At 43.1% G+C, this 22,309-nt stretch overlaps 1 long non-coding RNA gene across 1 annotated transcript; it reads right to left on the minus strand.

Moving 5' to 3' along the window:
* Positions 1-12,738: 12,738 nt before the first annotated feature.
* On the minus strand, positions 12,739-16,264 carry LOC114603209 (uncharacterized). The gene is made up of 3 exons (XR_003708071.2): positions 15,529-16,264; positions 15,097-15,245; positions 12,739-13,556 (listed from the first exon to the last, which is right to left on the minus strand). It is a non-coding gene; the product is annotated as an uncharacterized LOC114603209 (long non-coding RNA).
* Positions 16,265-22,309: the final 6,045 nt, after the last annotated feature.

Here is a 22,309-nt window from a genome sequence, read left to right on the forward strand (position 1 = left end):
CATGCCAACATCACGCACGCACGGACGCATGCCACAGTAACGTCACCTTGCCCCAGGCACCCACTGTTGTGGGGGCAAGGCAACACACCTGATTGTCTCCATTTGTGCCTTCAATACTTCACCTTTAAGAAACTCCCTTCTCTTTTAGTATTTCTGACTATCTGATCTCATCCAGAGCACATTTGAGACAAGCCTAGTTAGACGACTTCCGGTTTGAGATCGCGAGCGGCAAGGAGCGCGGAAAAGCCGCAGCAAGCTTTTCTGAGCTTCACGGGGGCTTGGGGGCGACGCAAAGGCACTGCGACCCCCCAAAACCTCAAGGCGGGCGACCTTGGGGGACAAGCTACCAAGCGGCGTAGGTGGAGTCCCAAAGTTTTTTCGGGTTTTTTTTAAAGAGACTCGAAGACGACGGGACTGAGAGACGCGAATGGTAAGCTCTGCGGACCCCGTGCAGCGATGCCTCTAGCTCCTACTGGCAAAGCGACAAATCTCCATAAACTCCAGAGCGGAACCCCAACTTATGAAAAAAACGTAAGCACATAAAAAACTTAATTTAAACAACGCTAATGGGGCTTCGAAAAGTAACAGAAGTTAAATAAGGAACCCGACCTGCCTTTCAGAGTATAATGGCGCAGGACATATAGTCGCGAGAGCAAGGAGAGGAACTGAATAATTACCTGCTGTAGAGAGGAGCAAAGTGAAAGCCCTCGGCAAGTTTTTAGACGAGGCAAAGAAAACCAAAAAAACCAGAGGACAATTTATTGACTGTTACATACTTTGTACCTCTTTTGGGAGGAAAAGACTCTGAAATTTGAAATTTGAGAAGGAGAACAAAGGGAAAAACGGGATAGAGAGGAAGTAAGAAAGTAGCAGCTTAAAAGCGAAAAGTAACAACAGCGGAGCGTAAAGGAAGGAGGGGAATAAGGACAAAGATATACAAAAAAGAAGCTTATAAAGGGGTAATAGTTCTGTGGTTTCTTTTTCTTTATGATGGAATGGCGAGAGGAGTTTTAAAAATGAGTGTATCAAGAGTGGTTTGTACAATCATTAAATTAGAACTAAGATACACCTCCATTTCAGTGGAAACTTCTGGAGTTTTAACCACTCCCCCTTCTTCCCCTCTGAATTGATAAAGACAGAGAAACGGACGGAGATATGGATTAAAGTTAAAAGGACAATTTGGGACTGCGTTTGTGGATCTACCCAGCTGCTTTCCTTCTCTGACTTTTTGGTTGAAAATTAGAATATACCACGAGCTTAAAAGACAAATTTAGATGGTTTGAATCAGACTGCTGGAGGAGGTTGGGATTCTGGGATCCTCTCTCCCCCTTTACTAAAAGATCTAACTGCATTATAAGACTGGATTGAGCCAGCAAGTGGCTGAAGAACAAAGAATTGGGAAGGTAAAACACACAGTGAGAGCTGCAAACACTGCATTCTCTAAGTGAGGGGCGTGGATATAGTGGAATCTATTAAAAGGTATATTGGAGTTAGGACCTACTCTCTCTTCTACTGGTGGATTGTAACAGACTGTATATTAGAGCGGGGGCTTATCCTCTGCCCCACTCACATAATATATCAGAATAACCACACACACCTATGTTTAATGAGAATTTCCCTACGGCTACCAACGTTTAAATCCTGATTTACTCTCCAGGAAAGACTTTAAAATTGGACTAAACTAACTAACTTAACTATTCTGCTGTTTATTGACCTTATCATTGGTTAAGGCTTATGTTATATGTTTCATGTTTTATTATAACATTGGTTGACCTGTGAGGTAGACTAGAACTTATACTATAGAATACGGCTTGCAGTAGAGGTTAAAGAACTGGGCCAAAAACAGTCTGGGTAATTGATTGAAAACAAACAGGATAAGGCTCAGATTGTGCGCCCCCTAGGGGAGAGGAAAATATAATCACAGCTTTAACTTAATATTATTAAAAAAACAAAATGTCGGGGGGAAACGGGAAAAAGATAGGAGGGACACCATCAGAAAGGAAAACATCCCGGCAAGAGGAGATTAAAGATCTAGATATTTTATGGTTGAAAATAAAAGAAGAATTTAACCAAAGGGAGATACATATGGGAAAAAAACTGGAAGAGATAAATGAATCAATAGATAAAAAAATAGAGGGAGTCGTAGGAGAACTGTCAAATAAAATTAAAGACCTCTCAGTGAGGTCGAAAACCCTGGAAGAAACAAATAAAAGAATGCAGAAAGAAATGAAAGAACATAGAAAAGAGACAGAAAGGATAAAAGATGATATAGGAGAACTGAACAGAAACCAAGACCAAGTCTTGGATAATCTAGCGATGATCGAAATGAAACAAAAACAGCTAAACCTGAAGTTCAGGGGAGTAGGGGAAGAAATAAATGAAAATATTAAAAAGAAAATGATAACGGGAATTGCGAGATGGTTGGACTTGAAAGAAGAAGAAGTAGCATATTCGGTTGAAAATGCTTTTAGAATAAAAGCAAAGACCAAACAATTAAGAATAAAGAAAGTGACAGGAGATTGTTTAGTTATCTTTAACTCGGTAGAAATGAAGAATCTGATACTAAAAACAAGCTATCAGAAAAGATTAATGATTGATGGTAAACCAATTATCATTTTTAAAGAAATCCCAACTAGATTTCTACGCAAGAGGGAAAGCTATAGACAGCTGGCAAGTGCCTTAAAAAAGAACAATATACAATATAGATGGGAGTTCCCAGAAGGGATCTCCTTTTATTATAAGGACAAAAGATTCAGAATTGTTGAGATTCAGGAAATGAGGAAATTCTTGCGCAGATATGAAAGAGAGCTAGGAAAAGTAGAAGAGAGATACGAAGGCGTGGAGGAGACTAGAAAGAAAAATGATTTAAGGAAAAAACAAGAGGATAAGGCCAGAGAAGGAGAGGTAGATGAAGAAGAAGAGGAGGAGATAGTAGAGGAAGAGGAGGAAGAAGAAGGGGAAGGGTACGAAGAAAACAAAACTACTCAAATTTAAATTAATAACTGTTGTTGAACTAACATAATGAACCTAAAAGTTTTATCGTGGAATGTGAATGGTCTGAATGAAAAAACCAAAAGGAATAAAATAATAAACGTGTTGAAGAGAAAAGATATAGACTTAATCTGCTTACAGGAGACACATGTAACCAAAAAACATAAACATATTCTAACACAAAACAAGTTAGGGGTTGAGTTCACGAACTGTATAAATGAAAAGAAAAAAGGGGTAGTGACATACGTGAAAGAAAAATGGGAACCCAAATTGATTTGTAAAGACGAAGAAGGAAGAATCCTGGGAGTACAAATTAACTTCCAGGGAGAAAAATTTAATGTGATAAATGTGTATGCTCCGAACTCAAATAAATTGGAATTTTTTAAAAAATTAGAACAAACATTATTAGAGTTAGAATGTAACAAGACGATACTACTAGGAGACTTTAATGGAGTAAGGAAACCAGAACTAGACAGACAATCAGAAGGGAAGAAAAAAAACCAAGGAAAACTACCAAAATCATTTAATAAATTGGAGGAATGCCTGGATTTAATAGACATCTGGAGACACAAACACGCCCTAGAGAAACAATTTACTTTTTTCCCCGAGCCACATAAGAGCTGGGGCAGAATTGATCAAATCTGGGTATCAAGAGAACTCTCAGTGAGAACTATAAAATGTGAAATTCAACCCAGAACATTTTCAGACCACAATTCGATAATTTTGGTAATAAAAGTTAAATCACAAGGCGGGTTTAGGTGGAGATTGAACGAATACCTATTGGAAAACGATGAAGTGGTAGAAAAATCCAAAGCCACATTAAAAAACTATTTTGATTTGAACCTCAACACTGAGACAGGAATAGACATGGTGTGGGATGCCAGTAAGGCGGTGTTAAGAGGGTTTTTTATTCAACAAAATAGCTATAGGAGGAAGGTGAGAGAACAAAAGAAGGAAGAAATTCTAACACAGATAGGGGAGTCCGAAGAAAAATTATTAAGAAACCCAAAAGATGAACAAATTGCACAAACAATAAAAATGCTACAGTCTCAATACTCAGCGCTGACAAATCAAGAAATAGAATGGCAAATTAGACTAATGAAACAAAAATATTTTGAGTCAGCCAACAAGACGGGTAAATTATTAGCCTGGCAACTACGTAAAAGACAAAAACAAAATGTGATAAATAAAATAAAGATAAAGGAGCAACTGATAGAGGACCCAAAAGAAATAAAGGAAAACTTTCTTAAGTTTTATGAGAAGCTGTATAAAAAAGAAAAGGGAAACATAACCCAAATAGAAAAATATTTAGAAAACTACAATGGAAAGAACATAACAGACGAGGAGAGAATACAACTAAATAACCCCATAAGAACAGAGGAGATTCAAAGTGCAATAAGGAAATTGAAAATAGGAAAGGCCCCAGGGCCGGATGGATTACCGGCCAAATACTATAAAACACTAGAAGGCCAACTTACGCCAGTCTTAGTAGACATAATGAACAATATCTTAAGAGGAGGAAAGGTCCCAGAAACCTGGAAAGAAGCCCACATTACAATGATCCCTAAGCCAGACACAGATAAATTGGACATCAAAAATTATAGACCTATATCATTATTAAATAATGATTATAAAATCTTTGCAGAGGTGATGGCAAATAGGCTTAAAAAATGCTTAACAAACATAATACATAAAGACCAGGCAGGATTTCTTCCAAATAGGTTCCTGAAAGATAACATAAGACACACGGTTAACATCATCGAATATCTAGAAAGCAAGAGTGATATACCCGCGGCCCTAATTTTTATAGATGCCGAGAAGGCGTTCGATAATGTCTCTTGGGAGTTCCTATTGAAGAGCATGGAGAAAGTGGGGGTAGAGGGAGAGTTCATGGACGGAATAAAAGCAATATACTCAAATCAGTCTGCAAAATTGATTATAAACAACAATTTAACAAATTCTTTCAGGATTGAAAAAGGAACGAGACAGGGATGCCCCCTGTCACCACTCTTGTTCATTATGGCATTAGAGATAATCCTAAATAAAATAAGAGCAACACCAGAAATACGGGGGATCAGAATAGGAACAAAAGAATTTAAATTAAAAGCGTACGCGGACGACCTAATGCTTTCTCTGGAAAACCCGCAAATAAATGTAGGTGCTGCCTTGGAAATGTTGGAGGAATTTGGTAAGGTTTCCGGTTTCAAATTGAATAAACTAAAGACAAAAATGTTGACTAAGAATGTGAGAAAGGAAGAAAATGATAAATTAGAGAGGTCGTATGGAATTAAAGTGACAAAAAAGATAAGATACTTGGGAATCTGGCTGTCCACTAAAAATATAAACCTGATTGAGGATAACTACACTACAACATGGAAAGAAATTAAGACTTAGAGGTGTGGAATAGAGTGAAGCTATCGTGGAGAGGAAGAATGGCAGCGATAAAAATGAATTTACTTCCGAGAATGTTATTCCTATTTCAAAATATTCCTGTAATTAGAGGTACTAAACTATTTAAGGAGTGGCAAAGAACCCTTTCCAAATTCATATGGCAGAGTAAAAGACCTAGAATTAGTTTTAAGATTCTTACGGATAGGAAGGAAAGAGGGGGTTTCTCAGTACCTAACTTGAAACTTTATTATGAAGCTGCCAGTCTCTGCTGGATTAAGGATTGGATCACACTAGAAAATACTGATTTGTTAGACCTAGAAGGGACGGACAATAGGTTTGGCTGGCATTCCTACTTATGGCAAAATAAAGAAAGGATACATAAGGGCTTTTCAAATCACATTATTAGGGGGCCCCTCTTGGAAGTGTGGGAGAGAAATAAAAAACTTTTAGAATGGAAAACACCATGGTGGCTATCCCCAATGGATATGATAATAATAAAAAAGATTAATATGGAGGGAGAAAGGCTGACATACGAAGATGTATTGATAAGATCAGAAAGTGGATGGAAGATGAAAACGTACGAAGACTTAAAAGACAAGTTATCTGGCTGGCTACAATACCACCAAATAAACGCTATATGGACAATGGATAAAAAAACAGGTATGAATGAGAAAAAATCGAAGTTCCAGATAGAGATAATCGAAGGCAAACATAAATTATTATCTAAAATGTACGACATACTACTAGAGTGGGATACGAAATATGAAGAAATAAAAGGGGTAATGACAAGATGGGCAATGGATCTGGGCTATAATATTGAGTATGATAAATGGTCAAAATTATGGACTAGCGGAATGAAATTTACAGCATGTGTAACGCTTAGAGAGAACTTAGAAAAAATGATGTATAGGTGGTACATCACCCCAGCAAAGCTGGGGAAAATGTACAAAACAGGAAATAAGAACTGTTGGAAATGTAAGACAAAGGAGGGCAATTTCTTTCACATGTGGTGGACATGTGAGGAAATGAAGAAATATTGGGAACTCATATATAATGAGTTAAAAAAAATATTTAAATATACATTTCCTAAACGTCCGGAAGCATTCCTACTAGGAATTGTAGGAGATGACATCAAGAAAGAGGATAAAGTTTTATTTCAATACGCTATGACCGCGGCCAGATTGTTAATTGCCCAAAATTGGAAGAGTCAAAACACCCCGTCAATTGGAGAGTGGCAAACAAAATTATTTGAATTCGTTAACCTAGCAAAATTGACACAAAAAATTAGGAACCAAAAGAATGCAAAGTTTATTAATGACTGGAACAAATTTATGACCTACATAGAAGGAAACTATAGAAACCTAAAGATTATAGCGGGTTTGATGTAAATCTCACGATGTATAAGCTAGTCATAAGTGTAAACTGCAGGAGAACCAAACCATGAATATTAAGAAGCCTGAAAGCAGGAGGGATGGAGGTCGGTAGGGGGGTGAAGAGAGACTTAGATCATGAAAGGTATAAAGAAACAAAGGAGAGGATTAATAATTGAAATGAAAATTGTTTATCATTGTTATTATTATTATTTTTCTTTTTTCTTTTTATTCTTGGAATTCTGTTTAGGTAATGATTAATTTAGATGTTGGTTTTGTTTTTTTATTTACTTTTTCCTTTTTTGGCTATGTATATGAAACTCAATAAAAAGAACTTTTTTTAAAAAAATGAGACAAGCCTAGTTAGCTCAGTTGGCTAGAGCATGGTGCTGGTAATGCCAAGGTTGCAGGTTCGATCCCCATATATGAGACAGCTGCATATTCCTGCTTTGCCGTGGACAAGTTCAGTTCGTTTTGCACCACATACCAAGGAACATGCACCATTCTTGGCCTAATGAGGCTGCAATGACTTTAGTAATAAATGCCCCAGATTGTCCCTAACGGGCCAAGCTCACCCTGACCACTAATTTTACCTGCATTATGGTTCATCTGATAAATTGCATTGCTGTTGGGAACAGGACCACCTCAGCAGATTCCATGCCTCATTTGTAGGTACAAGCAATTCAACTTCATTCCCAAGACTCTTCTGGGCACAGGGGATTATTTCCCCATGGTACCTAACATTTCTCACCACCTCATTGGTTCTCCAACAGCATGAGACGTTGGTCATGCAACTCCATCCTTAAGTGCAGGGTGGGGGTTGCTAATTCATTTCCCCCCTGACTAGTTATATTTGAAATGCAGCAAGAGTGCCCCCTGACCCTGCAATCTGAACTGCCAGATTAGTGAGGATTTGTGGGTATGATTCTCTCCCCCCCCCCCTGAACTTTTATACCTCTTTTTGTATCAGAAGGGATTCTGATGCGGTTTACAAAGACTGGCAAATAAATAAATCAAATACTACAGCATATAGAAGACATGAAACATCAACAACTGTAGAACAAGATTCTTCTCACTGAATAGTCACTGAAATACTCACCCACTAAAAACACCTCTATACCCCCTTCAACCTGCTCTCCCACACTTGCAAACATGGGCCGGGACAGAGTCTCCCACATCCCCATCCAATTCCATCCCTCCATTCAGAGGCAGGACTTCTCCAGACTGAGTGGAAGAGTGTTTTGTGAGATGGATTCAAGCACACCCCAGGAAATTTAGGTTTTCGGCAATCAATGTGGATTAAAGGGGTCTGTTTCCCTCATGAAATGGGTGGGGAAAGAAGGTCAGATATTTTTCTGACCTTAAGTTCCTTAAAATGAGGAGGTTGGGGAAAAGGGCAGAAAGGCAAATTCAAGAGGGTCAAATAACTCCAAAATGCTTGGGAGTTGTTTAAAGATACAATATTAGATCCTCAGCTTGTGTTTATACAGCAAACCAGGGTCCAAAGGTAGAGAGCAGTAAGGAACACAAACTCGGGCAAGTTGAAAGATTTGGGACCAAGAAAAGAAAGTATTTCACCAAGAGGCACATAGTGAAACTATGGGACTTGCTCCAGTAAGAGACAATGACGACCACCAATGTAGATTGATATAAAAGAGGTTTAGACAAATTCATGGAGGAAGAGAGGGCTATTGATGGCTACTAGAAAAAGTGGCTATGCTCTGCCACCACAGTTGGAGGCAGCAATACTGGTTACTGGAAAGCTCAGGAGGGGAGGGGGCTCTTGTGCTCAGATCCTGCTCATTGGTCTTGAGAACAGGATGTTGGACTAGGTGGGATTCTGGCCAGGTGCTGCAGAGTTCTTCTTATGTTCTTAATGGCGTGTGATTCCATTTCAGCAGTGGGATCAGGAATGGTCAAATTTGGGAAGGGTGAGACCCAGAGCGGAATGAACCAGCAGGAAGGAGAATGAAGGAAGTCCACACAACCCTGGCAAGGAGCTTAGTGTTCTCCATGCCATCATAAAAAGCTAGTTGCTCTTCCAAGCTTCACTTTGTTTTGGTCCAGAGATAGATCTTATCACCCAACAGAGCCTAAAAAGGGTTATATAAAGAAAGCAGAGAGCACCATCTCGGGCAGAGCCAAGACAAGAGGCAACTCTTCCTCACTTCTATTCCTCTCTGCTGACCAAAGGGAGACACCCTGATTCTGAGCCATCATGAAATGGTCTATCCTGCTAGCTGTAATGATCCTCGTGATCTGGTGAACCGGGTTCGCTTCCCCGCTCCTCCACATGCAGCCGCTGGGTGACCTTGGGCTAGTCACACTTCTATGAAGTCTCTCAGCCTCACTCACCTCACAGAGAGTTTGTTGTGGGAGAGGAAGGGAAAGGACATTGTTAGCCGCTTTGAGACTCCTTAAGGGGAGTGAAAGGCGGGACATAAAGTTCAAACTCTTCTTCTTCTTGCCTAAGCCTCACTGAACAGTTCTTACATTTTGCATTTGTTATTTGGGGTCAGGGAATCCTCTTAGACCCACCCACACTTATTGCAGAAGATCATTTCTAGGGAGCCCCTGACTGCAGACAAACCCACCCCAGGAAAGATCAGTACTTCTTGCTAGTAAAAAACAAAAGGCAGATTGTGGTTATTCAAAGGGTTACAACTTGAGGACGAGAACAATGCACTAGAGTGGTGGGGGTTCTGCTTCATAACTTCATTTCCAGTGGGAACACAGATGGGCTTCTGAAAGAAAGAACATGAAAGCTCCAAGTGTGGGTTCCCTGCTGGTTGTGGTCCCCAGACATCAGTCCCCCTGCACCTACCTCTTGGAGGCACCATGTCTTTTGCAGGCTTTAAAAGAGCCCTTCTGAGCACACACAGGGTGCATTTCTATCCATGTATTTTTTAGTAGAATCACAGAATTGTTGAGTTGGAAGGAACCCTGAGGATCATCTTGTCCAACCCACTGCAAAGCAGGAATATGCAGCTGTCTCATATACGGGGATCGAACCTGCAACCTTGGCATTACCAGCACCACGCTCTAGCCAACTGAGCTAACTAGGCTTGTCTCAAATGTGCTCTGGATGAGATCAGATAGTCAGAAATGAGATCAGATAGTCAGAAAAAGAGAAGGGAGTTTCTTAAAGGTGAAGTATTGAAGGCACAAATGGAGACAATCAGGTGTGTTGCCTTCCCCCACAACAGTGGGTGCCTGGGGCAAGGTGACGTTACTGTGGCATGCGTCCATGCGTGCGTGATGTTGGCATGTCCCGCAGCGTGCTGACATCAATTGCACACCCTGTGGACCATGTACACACCATGCAATAGAATATTGGGGGTGTCCCCTTCATTTAAAATTTGTGGGTGCCCAGGCATCCAGGACCTTGCATAGTTGGCACCTATGCAGACAATTCAGGAAATAGAGTAAGGGGCAGTGCAGGGAAGAAAGAAAAATGCTTTATTTGACAAAGGGAAAGAAAGGATTCAAAGGAGGGAAATAACGGGAGGAGCAAGTTAAAATGAGAGCAGACTAAAAGGCAAAATTGAGGAAAAGGTTCATATATCTCTTCATTGGGCTTTTTGGTCTTGGCTTTCAGCTCCTTTAGCTATTATTCTGCATTATTTCCCTTGAGGCCAAGGTAATTAATGGGAGGCAGAGAGGTTGGTGGATGAGGCCTCCGGGAGTGTTCTAGCTTTGTCCCACTCCCACAAGGATAGCTCCCTTGCTGTCAGGGAGAAAGGGGGCTTCAGGGTGGAGCCAATGCAATTCTGGGCTGCATCAATAGGAGTATAGCATCTAGATCAAGGGAAGTAATAGTGCCACTGTATTCTGCTCTGGTCAGACCTCACCTGGAGTACTGTGTCCAGTTCTGGGCACCACAGTTCAAGAAGGACACTGACAAACTGGAACGTGTCCAGAGGAGGGCAACCAAAATGGTCAAAGGCCTGGAAACGATGACTCATGAGAAACGGCTAAGGGAGCTGGGCATGTTTAGCCTGGAGAAGAGGAGGTTAAGGGGTGATATGATAGCCATGTTCAAATATATAAAAGGATGTCATATAGAGGAGGGAGAAAGGTTGTTTTCTGCTGCTCCAGAGAAGCGGACACGGAGCAATGGATCCAAACTACAAGAAAGAAGATTCCACCTAAACATTAGGAAGAACTTCCTGACAGTAAGAGCTGTTTGACAGTGGGATTTGCTGCCAAGGAGTGTGGTGGAGTCTCCTTCTTGGAGGTCTTTAAGCAGAGGCTTGACAACCATATGTCAGGAGTGCTCTGATGGTGTTTCCTGCTTGGCAGGGGGTTGGACTCAATGGCCCTTGTGGTCTATTCCAAGTCTATGATTCTATGATTCTATGACTCCCTAGAATGGACCAATTCCTTGGTGAATGAGCAGCTAGACTTTACTGCTCAGGATACTTCTGGGCCAGGTATTTTCAGGTTGGTTGGTGACCCTTGCAAAGCATCACGTCAATTCAGGGGATGCTGCATATTCAGGAACATATTTCTATAGATTTGGGGGGAACCCCCTAAACCCTAGAAACTGATAAATGGTAGGATTTTGATGAACTGGGATATGGATGAAAGTACAAACTGCAGAACTGTGTCAGACAAGGAATCCCAGGGCTACCTTACGCAAACCAGCCTGGATGGCCTAGCAAAGCGCAAATCTGTTAACATGGCAAAAGGTGTTCACTGGTCATCTGAGAGGAATCCTTTCGCCTGGAGAGAGAGGTGTTGCCAACTAATGCCTCTCCAACTTCCTGCTCATCCTCAAAACCCCTCAACACATCCTCTTGTTTTTCCCTTGTCAGTACAGGGAAAGGCAGTACCTGCCTAGGTAAAGGTAAAGGTACCCCTGCCCGTACGGGCCAGTCTTGACTGACTCTAGGGTTGTGCGCCCATCTCACTCAAGAGGCCGGGGGCCAGCGCTGTCCGGAGACACTACCGGGTCACGTGGCCAGCGTGACAAAGCTGCATGTGGCGAGCCAGCGCAGCACACAGAAACGCTGTTTACCTTCCTGCCCGCAAGCGGTCCCTATTTATCTACTTGCACCCGGGGGTGCTTTCGAACTGCTAGGTTGGCAGGCGCTGGGACCGAGCGACGGGAGCGCACCCCGCCGCGGGGATTCGAACCGCCGACCTTTCGATCGGCAAGTCCTAGGTGCTGAGGCTTTAAGCCACAGCGCCACCCGTCCCTAGTACCTGCCTACTATGTAATAAAAAATTGCTTATCTGCTGGTATGCTGTTGTTCATAAAAATGAAGTCCTTATGAATTAATTCTAAAGAATTTCTCGTGTGCAGGAGAATTGATGCCTCTTTCTCAGGGGAAGAAACAGGTTCTAGAAATCAGATGGTGGGTTTTGGCACACCATTAATTAAAACTCTGCCAATGGAGAGTTTTACTGAGCAAACAGAACAAAAGCCGTGTTAAATTTGAGGTGAAAGAGACATAGAGGTTGTGGTCATTCTTAAGCCAGCACTTGCACTGGGGAGGGAGACACGCAAGCAAACATACAGTGGAAAAATTCCCTTTGTACTAAGCAGCCAAGCAGACCATGTGCTACCTCCATGAAGATCATACCTGGTTTGTTTCCTTTTTTATTCAACAAAATTTCAATAGCTCTTGATTGCAGTAAAACCTCTAAGGGTGTGGGTGTGGGTGTGTGTGGGTGTGTGTGTGTGTGTGTGTGTGTGTGTGTTCATTAGAAACCAGTTGAAAAGAATTTTTAAAAAGCATTTAAAATTTCTGGATAGGCTGGCCTAAGGAATGCAATGCCTCCACCACCACCATCTCGGTTTACTGACTTTACTCATAACAGAGTTAACCCTTAAATTACACACTGAATGAACTCTGCTGCAAACCTCTGACATTTTCCGCAATCACACATCTCTCTGCCAGGCGAGCAGGAGGCATGATCACAATTCAAGGACAGAAATGACACATTTAAGAAAAAATATACAAAGGAGCGAAGTGCCGTGCAATGCCCTCTTTATTAATTATGTGAAAACAAAACATCAATTGAAGTTTTTTTTAAGATTTTCTCCTCTTGCCACAATAGATTGCTTATACTTTAGAAATTAAATTACTTTGCTTATACTTTAGAAATCATACTTTAGATTGCTTATACTTTAGAAATTGCATTACACTTGTGTTATATGTGATTATAGCAAAGAGTGCCAAGGCCGAAAAGAAATGAAAACATCAAAGTTATTAATAGCCTTTTCCATCATTCTGGTAATCAATCAATCAATACTTTGATCATTGGTTACACAACAGAAATTAAAACAAGGAATGTTTCATTATTTGCAGTTATATTAAGGATAGTTTCCTATGTAGGATTGTACAGTAAAGAGTGTGTAGATTGCTTGATGTCATACAGATTCTGTTAAGCTCCTCTTTCCACCACTATTGTAATGTGTAGGTTCAAGTTATGTGGTTATGGCTATGCATGTTCTTTCCCTGAAATGGGCTCCAATTCAACCCCTCCAGAGCCTTTTGGGATGGGGGGCAGAGTGGACTTGTGCATGAAATCAAGACTTCCTGCCCAACCCCCAATCCCCCTCCCTAAAAACCTGGAGCTGAACCGAATCCATAAGCATCAAGGTCCTCAGATATGTTGGTGGGTGGGGTCCAAAGGAACTGATTTTTAGATCAATCTGGGATTCTGCATTCTGGCTTGAGGTGCCAAGAAGGAAGATCTGCAATGAGGACTACTCTGTTGCACTGGCTCCTTGTCTTATGTAGCTTCACTGAACGATGGCACGTTTTCCTGCATACCTGTCTGAAGCAGCAGACCCTATTTGTAGAAAGAAGAGAGGTTAAGGCCTCACTGCTGCAGAAGTGGCTTTCTACCCTCCCTACATTGATTTGCTTATCAGTAACTTTCCTTGAACATCTTTTCAATTTGCTTCAGGAAGGTCAGTATGGTAGATGGGGGGGGCGGGGACTGCTCATCGTTTTCCTTGGGCTGTATCCAATGCTATGGGCAGGAATGGGCTAATGCCTCAGGACGAATGAGGCCCAGGACTCCATAACCTCAATCAACCTTCACCTCACCTGCCAGCTTCTTAATTACCACAGACCCAAGGGGTCAGTCAGCTCCCTTCCTCTCATCTTTTGCCCTTGCAGAACTCATCTCTGTAGAGGAAGGCTTCTGCCTGTAATTGGCTCTGGAACTACTTACCCATCGCCATGGGTCCAACAAATGAAATAGGCTCCCCCACCCCCACCCCTTAATCATATGCTGTTCAAATGATCATGAAATCATAGAACCGTACAGTTGGGACAGAATGGGTCATCTCGTCTAAACTCCTACAATGCAGGCATGTAGCAAGTCACTTGGAGATCTCTTTTTTTCCTAGCAAGCAATGAATAAAATTAATTAAACTATCACCATCATGTGTGCTTTTCTCATAGGGTGACCCAAAGTGGAGTACATTAAAAGGAACCTGGAAGATCCAATTTAAAGTAAAAATACAGCTTCCCAGATCCCTCCCCACTGAAACAGGTCACAGTGCCACCCTTAAGAAGCCAAATGTTTCTGCCTGGCACCAAAAAACAGGTAAAGATTATGCCTCCTTCGGGAGAGCATTCCACACGGTGGTGGGGGAGAGTCACTCCTGAAAAAGCACAAAGAAGAAATCTCAGAATTTATTGAAGAAGCCAAACTGATTTTCACCAGGACTACGGATTATTTATTGGGAGTTCCAAAAAATAATACACAGGGGTTCAACATGTGGAGCCATATGTGACTCCTGCTATTCCTACTTAGAGCATGTCTGTTGGGTTTTTTCCAATGATAGTCAAAACCACTGCTAACCCTGTGCAGGTGCGGCCTTAGAGACCAAAAAACAGGTAAAGACGGCCAGACATGCCTCCTGGGGAGAGCATTCCACACATGGGGGTGGGGGAGAGACACTCCTGAGAAAGCCCAAGCAAGAGATCTCTTTTTTTTTCTAGAAAAAGCCAAACTGATTTTCACCAGGACCATGGATAATTTATTGGGTGTTCCAAAAAAAATACATGTGGAGCCATACATGACTCCTGTTATTCCAACTTAGAATATGTCCATTGGGTTGCATCCAATGATAGTCAAAACCATAGCTAACCCTGTGCAGGTGTGGCCTAGAGTACTGAGCATGCTCAGAAGAGCTGCCTGGCCAATCAGGAAGTAAACCCGTTTAACGCAAATAGTTGGTTGAATAATGGCCATTTGCCCTGATAAAATAAAAATAAGATCACACAAACACACACACACACACACACACACACACACACACACACAGACACACACACACACACACACACACACACACAACATTTAGTGTTACACCTACTAATTTCTGTTTCCGTCCTTATCCATCTTGGGCTCATCTGCACCCATGCTGCCTGCACTGTTGGCTCCAGAGCCTCCCGATGCGCTCCTGCTGCTGCCCTTGGTGTTACCGGAGGACGTATGGCGCTTCAAGATGTGCTGGACATTGGCCTGGTAAAATTTAAAAATAGTTTACTTGTTTTCCCGTCTAGAGATTCTTCATCCCTTCCTCCATGTCCTTTGTTTTCTGCCCCTCGAATACCTTTTGAGGGGGCTCAGAGTCTGAATGCAGTTAAAAATAAATAAATGCTGGGCATTTCTCTTGGTAGGGCTAAGCCCTGGTTGCCCTCTTGGACCAGCCTCCACAGTAAGCACCATTACTCAAGACCTGGTGGTAGCTTCCAAGTGTCAAGACCTTCTCCCACCCACTGCTTTCAGTGTTAATTCTACTCACATCATCTAGGACGCCAGCCTGGTCCTCAATGTGGCTCTCCTCGTTAGCCAAAATTCTTGTAGCACAAACCAGGATCATTACAGCTAGCAGGATAGACCATTTCATGATGGCTCAGAATCAGGGTGTCTCCCTTTGGTCAGCAGAGAGGAATAGAAGTGAGGAAGAGTTGCCTCTTGTCTTGGCTCTGCCCGAGATGGTGCTCTCTGCTTTCTTTATATAACCCTTTTTAGGCTCTGTTGGGTGATAAGATCTATCTCTGGACCAAAACAAAGTGAAGCTTGGAAGAGCAACTAGCTTTTTATGATGGCATGGAGAACACTAAGCTCCCTGCCAGGCCTGAGTGGACTTCCTTCATTCTCCTTCCTTGACTGTTCTGCTGGTTCATTCCGCTCTGGGTCTCACCCTTCCTGAATTTGACCATTCCTGATCCCACTGCTGAAATCGAATCATGCGCCATTAAGAACATAAGAAGAACTCTGCAGCACCAGGCCAGAATCCCACCTAGTCCAACATCCTGTTCTCAAGACCAAAGAGCAGGATCTGAGCACAAGAGCCCCCTCCCCTCCTGAGCTTTCCAGTAACCAGTATTGCTGCCTCCAACTGTGGTGGCAGAGCATAGCCACTTTTTCTAGTAGCCATCAATAGCCCTCTCTTCCTCCATGAATTTGTCTAAACCTCTTTTATATCAATCTACGTTGGTGGCCGTCATTGTCTCTTACTGGAGCAAGTCCCATAGTTTCACTATGTGCCTCTTGGTGAAATACTTTCTTTTATTGGTCCAAAGTCTTTCAACTTGCCCGACTTTGTGTTCCTTACTGCTCTCTACCTTTGGACCCTGGTTTGCTGTATAAACACAAGTTGAGGATCTAATATTGTATCTTTAAACAATTCCCAAGCATTTTGGAGTTATTTGACCCTCTTGAATTTGCCTTTCTGCCCCTTTCCCCAACCTCCTCATTTTAAGGAACTTTCCCCTTTTTAAATCAGATGAAATCTGGTGATGGTGGTGGTGACCTGGCTTGCCAGTACAACATGTGAAAAGGATCTAGGGGTCTTGGTAGACAACAAGCGAAACATGAGCCAAGAGTGTGACGAAACAGCAAAAAAGAAGCTAATGCTATCCTAGGCTGCATCAACAGAAGTATAGTGTGCAGTTGAAGGGAAGTAATAGTACCATTTTATTCTGCCTTGGTCAGACCACACTTGAAGTATTGTGTCTTGTTATGGGTGCCACAGTTGAAGAAGGATATTGATGAGCTGGAATGTGTGCAGAGGAGGGTGACCAAGATAATCAAGGGTCTGGAAACCAAGCCATATGAGGAACTGTTGGGGGAGTTGGGTATGTTTAGCCTGGATAAGAGAATGACAGGAGATATGCTAGCCATCTTTAAATATCTAAATGGCTGTCACATGGAGGATGGTGTAAGTTTGTTCTCTCCAGCTCTGGCGGGTAAGTCCAGAACCGATGGCTTCATGTTACACGGAAGCAGATTCTGACTAAACATTAGGAAATACGTTCTGATAGTAATAGCTGTTTGACAGTGGGATAGAATCCTTCAAATGGTGATGAAACCTCCTTCCTTGGAGGGGCTGAAAAAGCATGCAAATGCCGGGCTTTGAAATTCCAACCATCATGCTGATAACCTTCTGTCAGCTGATTGACAGGTGGCATCATGGAAGGTCCCGTTCTCCATGTCTGCTTCAAGGACAACGACTTGGTAGAGGGTCCCAGCAGGAGCTGGGGGGATTGTGCCCCCCCAAGTGATCAGGGAAAAGTTAACATGGAGGTAAATGGGAGGAGTGTCCAGTTCAGACAAGGGACACATGAGTCACCTGTAGCGCATTAGGAGCAAGGTGTGTCAGGTAGTGCTGGGATGGAATTGGATGGGGATGTGGGAGACTCTGTCCCTGCCCATGTTTGCAAGTGTGGGAGAGCAGGTTGAAGGGGGTATAGGGGTGTTTTTAGTGGGTGAGTATTTCAGTGACTATTCAGTGAGAAGAATCTTGTTCTATGGTTGTTGATGTTGCATGTCTTCTATATACTGTAGTATTTGATTTATTTATTTGCCAGTCTTTGTAAACCGCATCAGAATCCCTCCTGATACCCACAAATCCTCACTAATCTGGCAGTTCAGATTGCAGGGTCATGGGGGACTCTTGCTGCATTTCAAATATAACGAGTCGTGGGGGGAATGAATTAGCAACCCCCACCCTGCACTTAAAGGATACAGTTGCATGACCAACGTCTCATGCTGTTGGAGAACCAATGAGGTGGTGAGAAATGTTAGGTACCATGGGGAAGTAACCCCCTGTGCCCGGAAGTCTTGGGAATGAAGTTGAATTGCTTGTACCTACAAATGAGGCATGGAATCTGCTGAGGTGGTCCTGTTCTAAAAAGGAATGCAATTTAACAGATGAAGCATAACGCAGGTAAAATTAATGGTCAGGGTGAACTTGGCCAGATGGGGACGATCTGGAGCGTTGATTACGAAAGTCATCGCAGCCTCATTAGGCCAAGAATGGTGCATGTTCCTTGTCATGTGGTGCTTAAATGAACTGGAAAGCGTGTCTGCTTTGTAGCAAAGAGAGGACATTCAGCAGATCTCAGAACATATTTTCTTCTTCCTTATCATGAGACAGAGGAGCAGAGGCCATATTGAATGTGAGCATGTAGACAGTGGATGGGTAAGGACCTTGGAGTGAAGGAGGGCTCCTGCCCTTGAGCAACTAGCTTTTTATGATGGCATGGAGAACACTAAGCTCCTTGCCAGGGTTGTGTGGACTTCCTTCATTCTCCTTCATTGACTGTTCTGCTGGTTCATTCCGCTCTGGGTCTCACCCTTCCCAAATTTGACCATTCCTGATCCCACTGCTGAAATGGAATCACACGCCATTAAGAACATAAGAAGAACTCTGCAGCACCAGGCCAGAATCCCACCTAATCCAACATCCTGTTCTCAAGACCAAAGAGCAGGATCTGAGCACAAGAGTCCCCTCCCCTCCTGAGCTTTCCAGAAACCAGTATTGCTGCCTCCAACTGTGGTGGCAGAGCATAGCCACTTTTTCTAGTAGCCATCAATAGCCCTCTCTTCCTCCATGAATTTGTCTAAACCTCTTTTATATCAATCTACATTGGTGGTCGTCATTGTCTCTTACTGGAGCAAGTCCCATAGTTTCACTATGTGCCTCTTGGTGAAATACTTTCTTTTCTTGGTCCCAAATCTTTCAACTTGCCCGAGTTTGTGTTCCTTACTGCTCTCTACCTTTGGACCCTGGTTTGCTGAATAAACACAAGCTGAGGATCTAATATTGTATCTTGTTATGTCTTGTTATGGGTGCCACAGTTGAAGAAGAATATTGATGAGCTGGAATGTGTGCAGAGGAGGGTGACCAAGATAATCAAGGGTCTGGAAACCAAGCCATATGAGGAACTGTTGGGGGAGTTGGGTATGTTTAGCCTGGATAAGAGAATGACAGGAGATATGCTAGCCATCTTTAAATATCTAAATGGCTGTCACATGGAGGATGGTGTAAGTTTGTTCTCTCCAGCTCTAGCGGGTAAGTCCAGAACCGATGCCTTCATGTTACACGGAAGCAGATTCTGACTAAACATTAGGAAATACCTTCTGATAGTAATAGCTGTTTGACAGTGGGATAGAATCCTTCAAATGGTGATGAAACCTCCTTCCTTGGAGGGGCTGAAAAAGCATGCAAATGCCGGGCTTTGAAATTCCAACCATCATGCTGATAACCTTCTGTCAGCTGATTGACAGGTGGCATCATGGAAGGTCCCCTGCTCCATGTCTGCTTCAAGGACAATGACTTGGTAGAGGGTCCCAGCAGGAGCTGGGGGGATTGTGCCCCCCCAAGTGATCAGGGAAAAGTTAACATGGAGGTAAATGGGAGGAGTGTCCAGTTCAGACAAGGGACACATGAGTCTCCTGTAGCGCATTAGGTGCAAGGTGTGTCAGGTAGTGCTGAGCTTCCACGTGCAATGAAGGGATCTTGGAAAGGGGCTGGAAAAGAGCCCCAATGCAGGGCTTTGACACTCCAACCATCAGTTGATGACCTCCTGATATATGGTGATTGACAGGTGGGCAGACCCACCACTTATTACATTTGGCCCACTGAGGAATGTGGAGAAAAATATCTGACCTTCTTTCCCCACCCATTTCATGAGGGAAACAGACCCCTTTAATCCACATTGATTGCCGAAAACCTAAATTTCCTGGGGTGTGCTTGAATCCATCTCACAAAACACTCTTCCACTCAGTCTGGAGAAGTCCTGCCTCTGAATGGAGGGATGGAATTGGATGGGGATGTGGGAGACTCTGTCCCGGCCCATGTTTGCAAGTGTGGGAGAGCAGGTTGAAGGGGGTATAGAGGTTTTTTTAGTGGGTGAGTATTTCAGTGACTATTCAGTGAGAAGAATCTTGTTCTACAGTTGTTGATGTTTCATGTCTTCTATATGCTGTAGTATTTGATTTATTTATTTGCCAGTCTTTGTAAACCGCATCAGAATCCCTTCTGATACAAAAAGAGGTATAAAAGTTCAGGGGGGGGGGAGAATCATACCCACAAATCCTCACTAATCTGGCAGTTCAGATTGCAGGGTCAGGGGGCACTCTTGCTGCATTTCAAATATAACTAGTCAGGGGGGAAATGAATTAGCAACCCCCACCCTGCACTTAAGGATGGAGTTGCATGACCAACGTCTCATGCTGTTGGAGAACCAATGAGGTGGTGAGAAATGTTAGGTACCATGGGGAAATAATCCCCTGTGCCCAGAAGAGTCTTGGGAATGAAGTTGAATTGCTTGTACCTACAAATGAGGCATGGAATCTGCTGAGGTGGTCCTGTTCCCAACAGCAATGCAATTTAACAGATGAACCATAATGCAGGTAAAATTAGTGGTCAGGGTGAGCTTGGCCCGTTAGGGACAATCTGGGGCATTTATTACTAAAGTCATTGCAGCCTCATTAGGCCAAGAATGGTGCATGTTCCTTGGTATGTGGTGCAAAACGAACTGAACTTGTCCACGGCAAAGCAGGAATATGCAGCTGTCTCATATATGGGGATCGAACCTGCAACCTTGGCATTACCAGCACCACGCTCTAGCCAACTGAGCTAACTAGGCTTGTCTCAAATGTGCTCTGGATGAGATCAGATAGTCAGAAATACTAAAAGAGAAGGGAGTTTCTTAAAGGTGAAGTATTGAAGGCACAAATGGAGACAATCAGGTGTGTTGCCTTCCCCCACAACAGTGGGTGCCTGGGGCAAGGTGACGTTACTGTGGCATGCGTCCATGCGTGCGTGATGTTGGCATGTCCCACAGCGTGCTGACATCAATTGCACACCCTGTGGACCATGTACACACCATGCAATAGAATATTGGGGGTGTCCCCTTCATTTAAAATTTGTGGGTGCCCAGGCACCCAGGACCTTGCATAGTTGGCACCTATGCAGACAATTCAGGAAATAGAGTAAGGGGCAGTGCAGGGAAGAAAGAAAAATGCTTTATTTGACAAAGGGAAAGAAAGGATTCAAAGGAGAGAAATAACGGGAGGAGCAAGTTACAATGAGAGCAGACTAAAAGGCAAAATTGAGGAAAAGGTTCATATATCTCTTCATTGGGCTTTTTGGTCTTGGCTTTCAGCTCCTTTAGCTATTATTCTGCATTATTTCCCTTGAGGCCAAGGTAACTAATGGGAGGCAGAGAGGTTGGTGGATGAGGCCTCCGGGAGTGTTCTAGCTTTGTCCCACTCCCACAAGGATAGCTCCCTTGCTGTCAGGGAGAAAGGGGGCTTCAGGGTGTAGCCAATGCAATTCTGGGCTGCATCAATAGGAGTATAGCATCTAGATCAAGGGAAGTAATAGTGCCACTGTATTCTGCTCTGGTCAGACCTCACCTGGAGTACTGTGTCCAGTTCTGGGCACCACAGTTCAAGAAGGACACTGACAAACTGGAACGTGTCCAGAGGAGGGCAACCAAAATGGTCAAAGGCCTGGAAACGATGCCTTATGAGGAACGGCTAAGGGAGCTGGGCATGTTTAGCCTGGAGAAGAGGAGGTTAAGGGGTGATATGATAGCCATGTTCAAATATATAAAAGGATGTCATATAGAGGAGGGAGAAAGGTTGTTTTCTGCTGCTCCAGAGAAGCGGACACGTAGCAATGGATCCAGACTACAAGAAAGAAGATTCCACCTAAACATTAGGAAGAACTTCCTGACAGTAAGAGCTGTTTGACAGTGGGATTTGCTGCCAAGGAGTGTGGTGGAGTCTCCTTCTTGGAGGTCTTTAAGCAGAGGCTTGACAACCATATGTCAGGAGTGCTCTGATGGTGTTTCCTGCTTGGCAGGGGGTTGGACTCAATGGCCCTTGTGGTCTATTCCAAGTCTATGATTCTATGATTCTATGACTCCCTAGAATGGACCAATTCCTTGGTGAATGAGCAGCTAGACTTTACTGCTCAGGATACTTCTGGGCCAGGTATTTTCAGGTTGGTTGGTGACCCTTGCAAAGCATCAGGTCAATTCAGGGGATGCTGCATATTCAGGAACATATTTCTATAGATTTGGGGGGAACCCCCTAAACCCTAGAAACTGATAAATGGTAGGATTTTGATGAACTGGGATATGGATGAAAGTACAAACTGCAGAACTGTGTCAGACAAGGAATCCCAGGGCTACCTTACGCAAACCAGCCTGGATGGCCTAGCAAAGCGCAAATCTGTTAACATGGCAAAAGGTGTTCACTGGTCATCTGAGAGGAATCCTTTC

Source organism: Podarcis muralis, chromosome 7 (genome assembly GCF_964188315.1).
Source record: "Podarcis muralis chromosome 7, rPodMur119.hap1.1, whole genome shotgun sequence".
NCBI classification, from domain to species: domain Eukaryota; kingdom Metazoa; phylum Chordata; class Lepidosauria; order Squamata; family Lacertidae; genus Podarcis; species Podarcis muralis.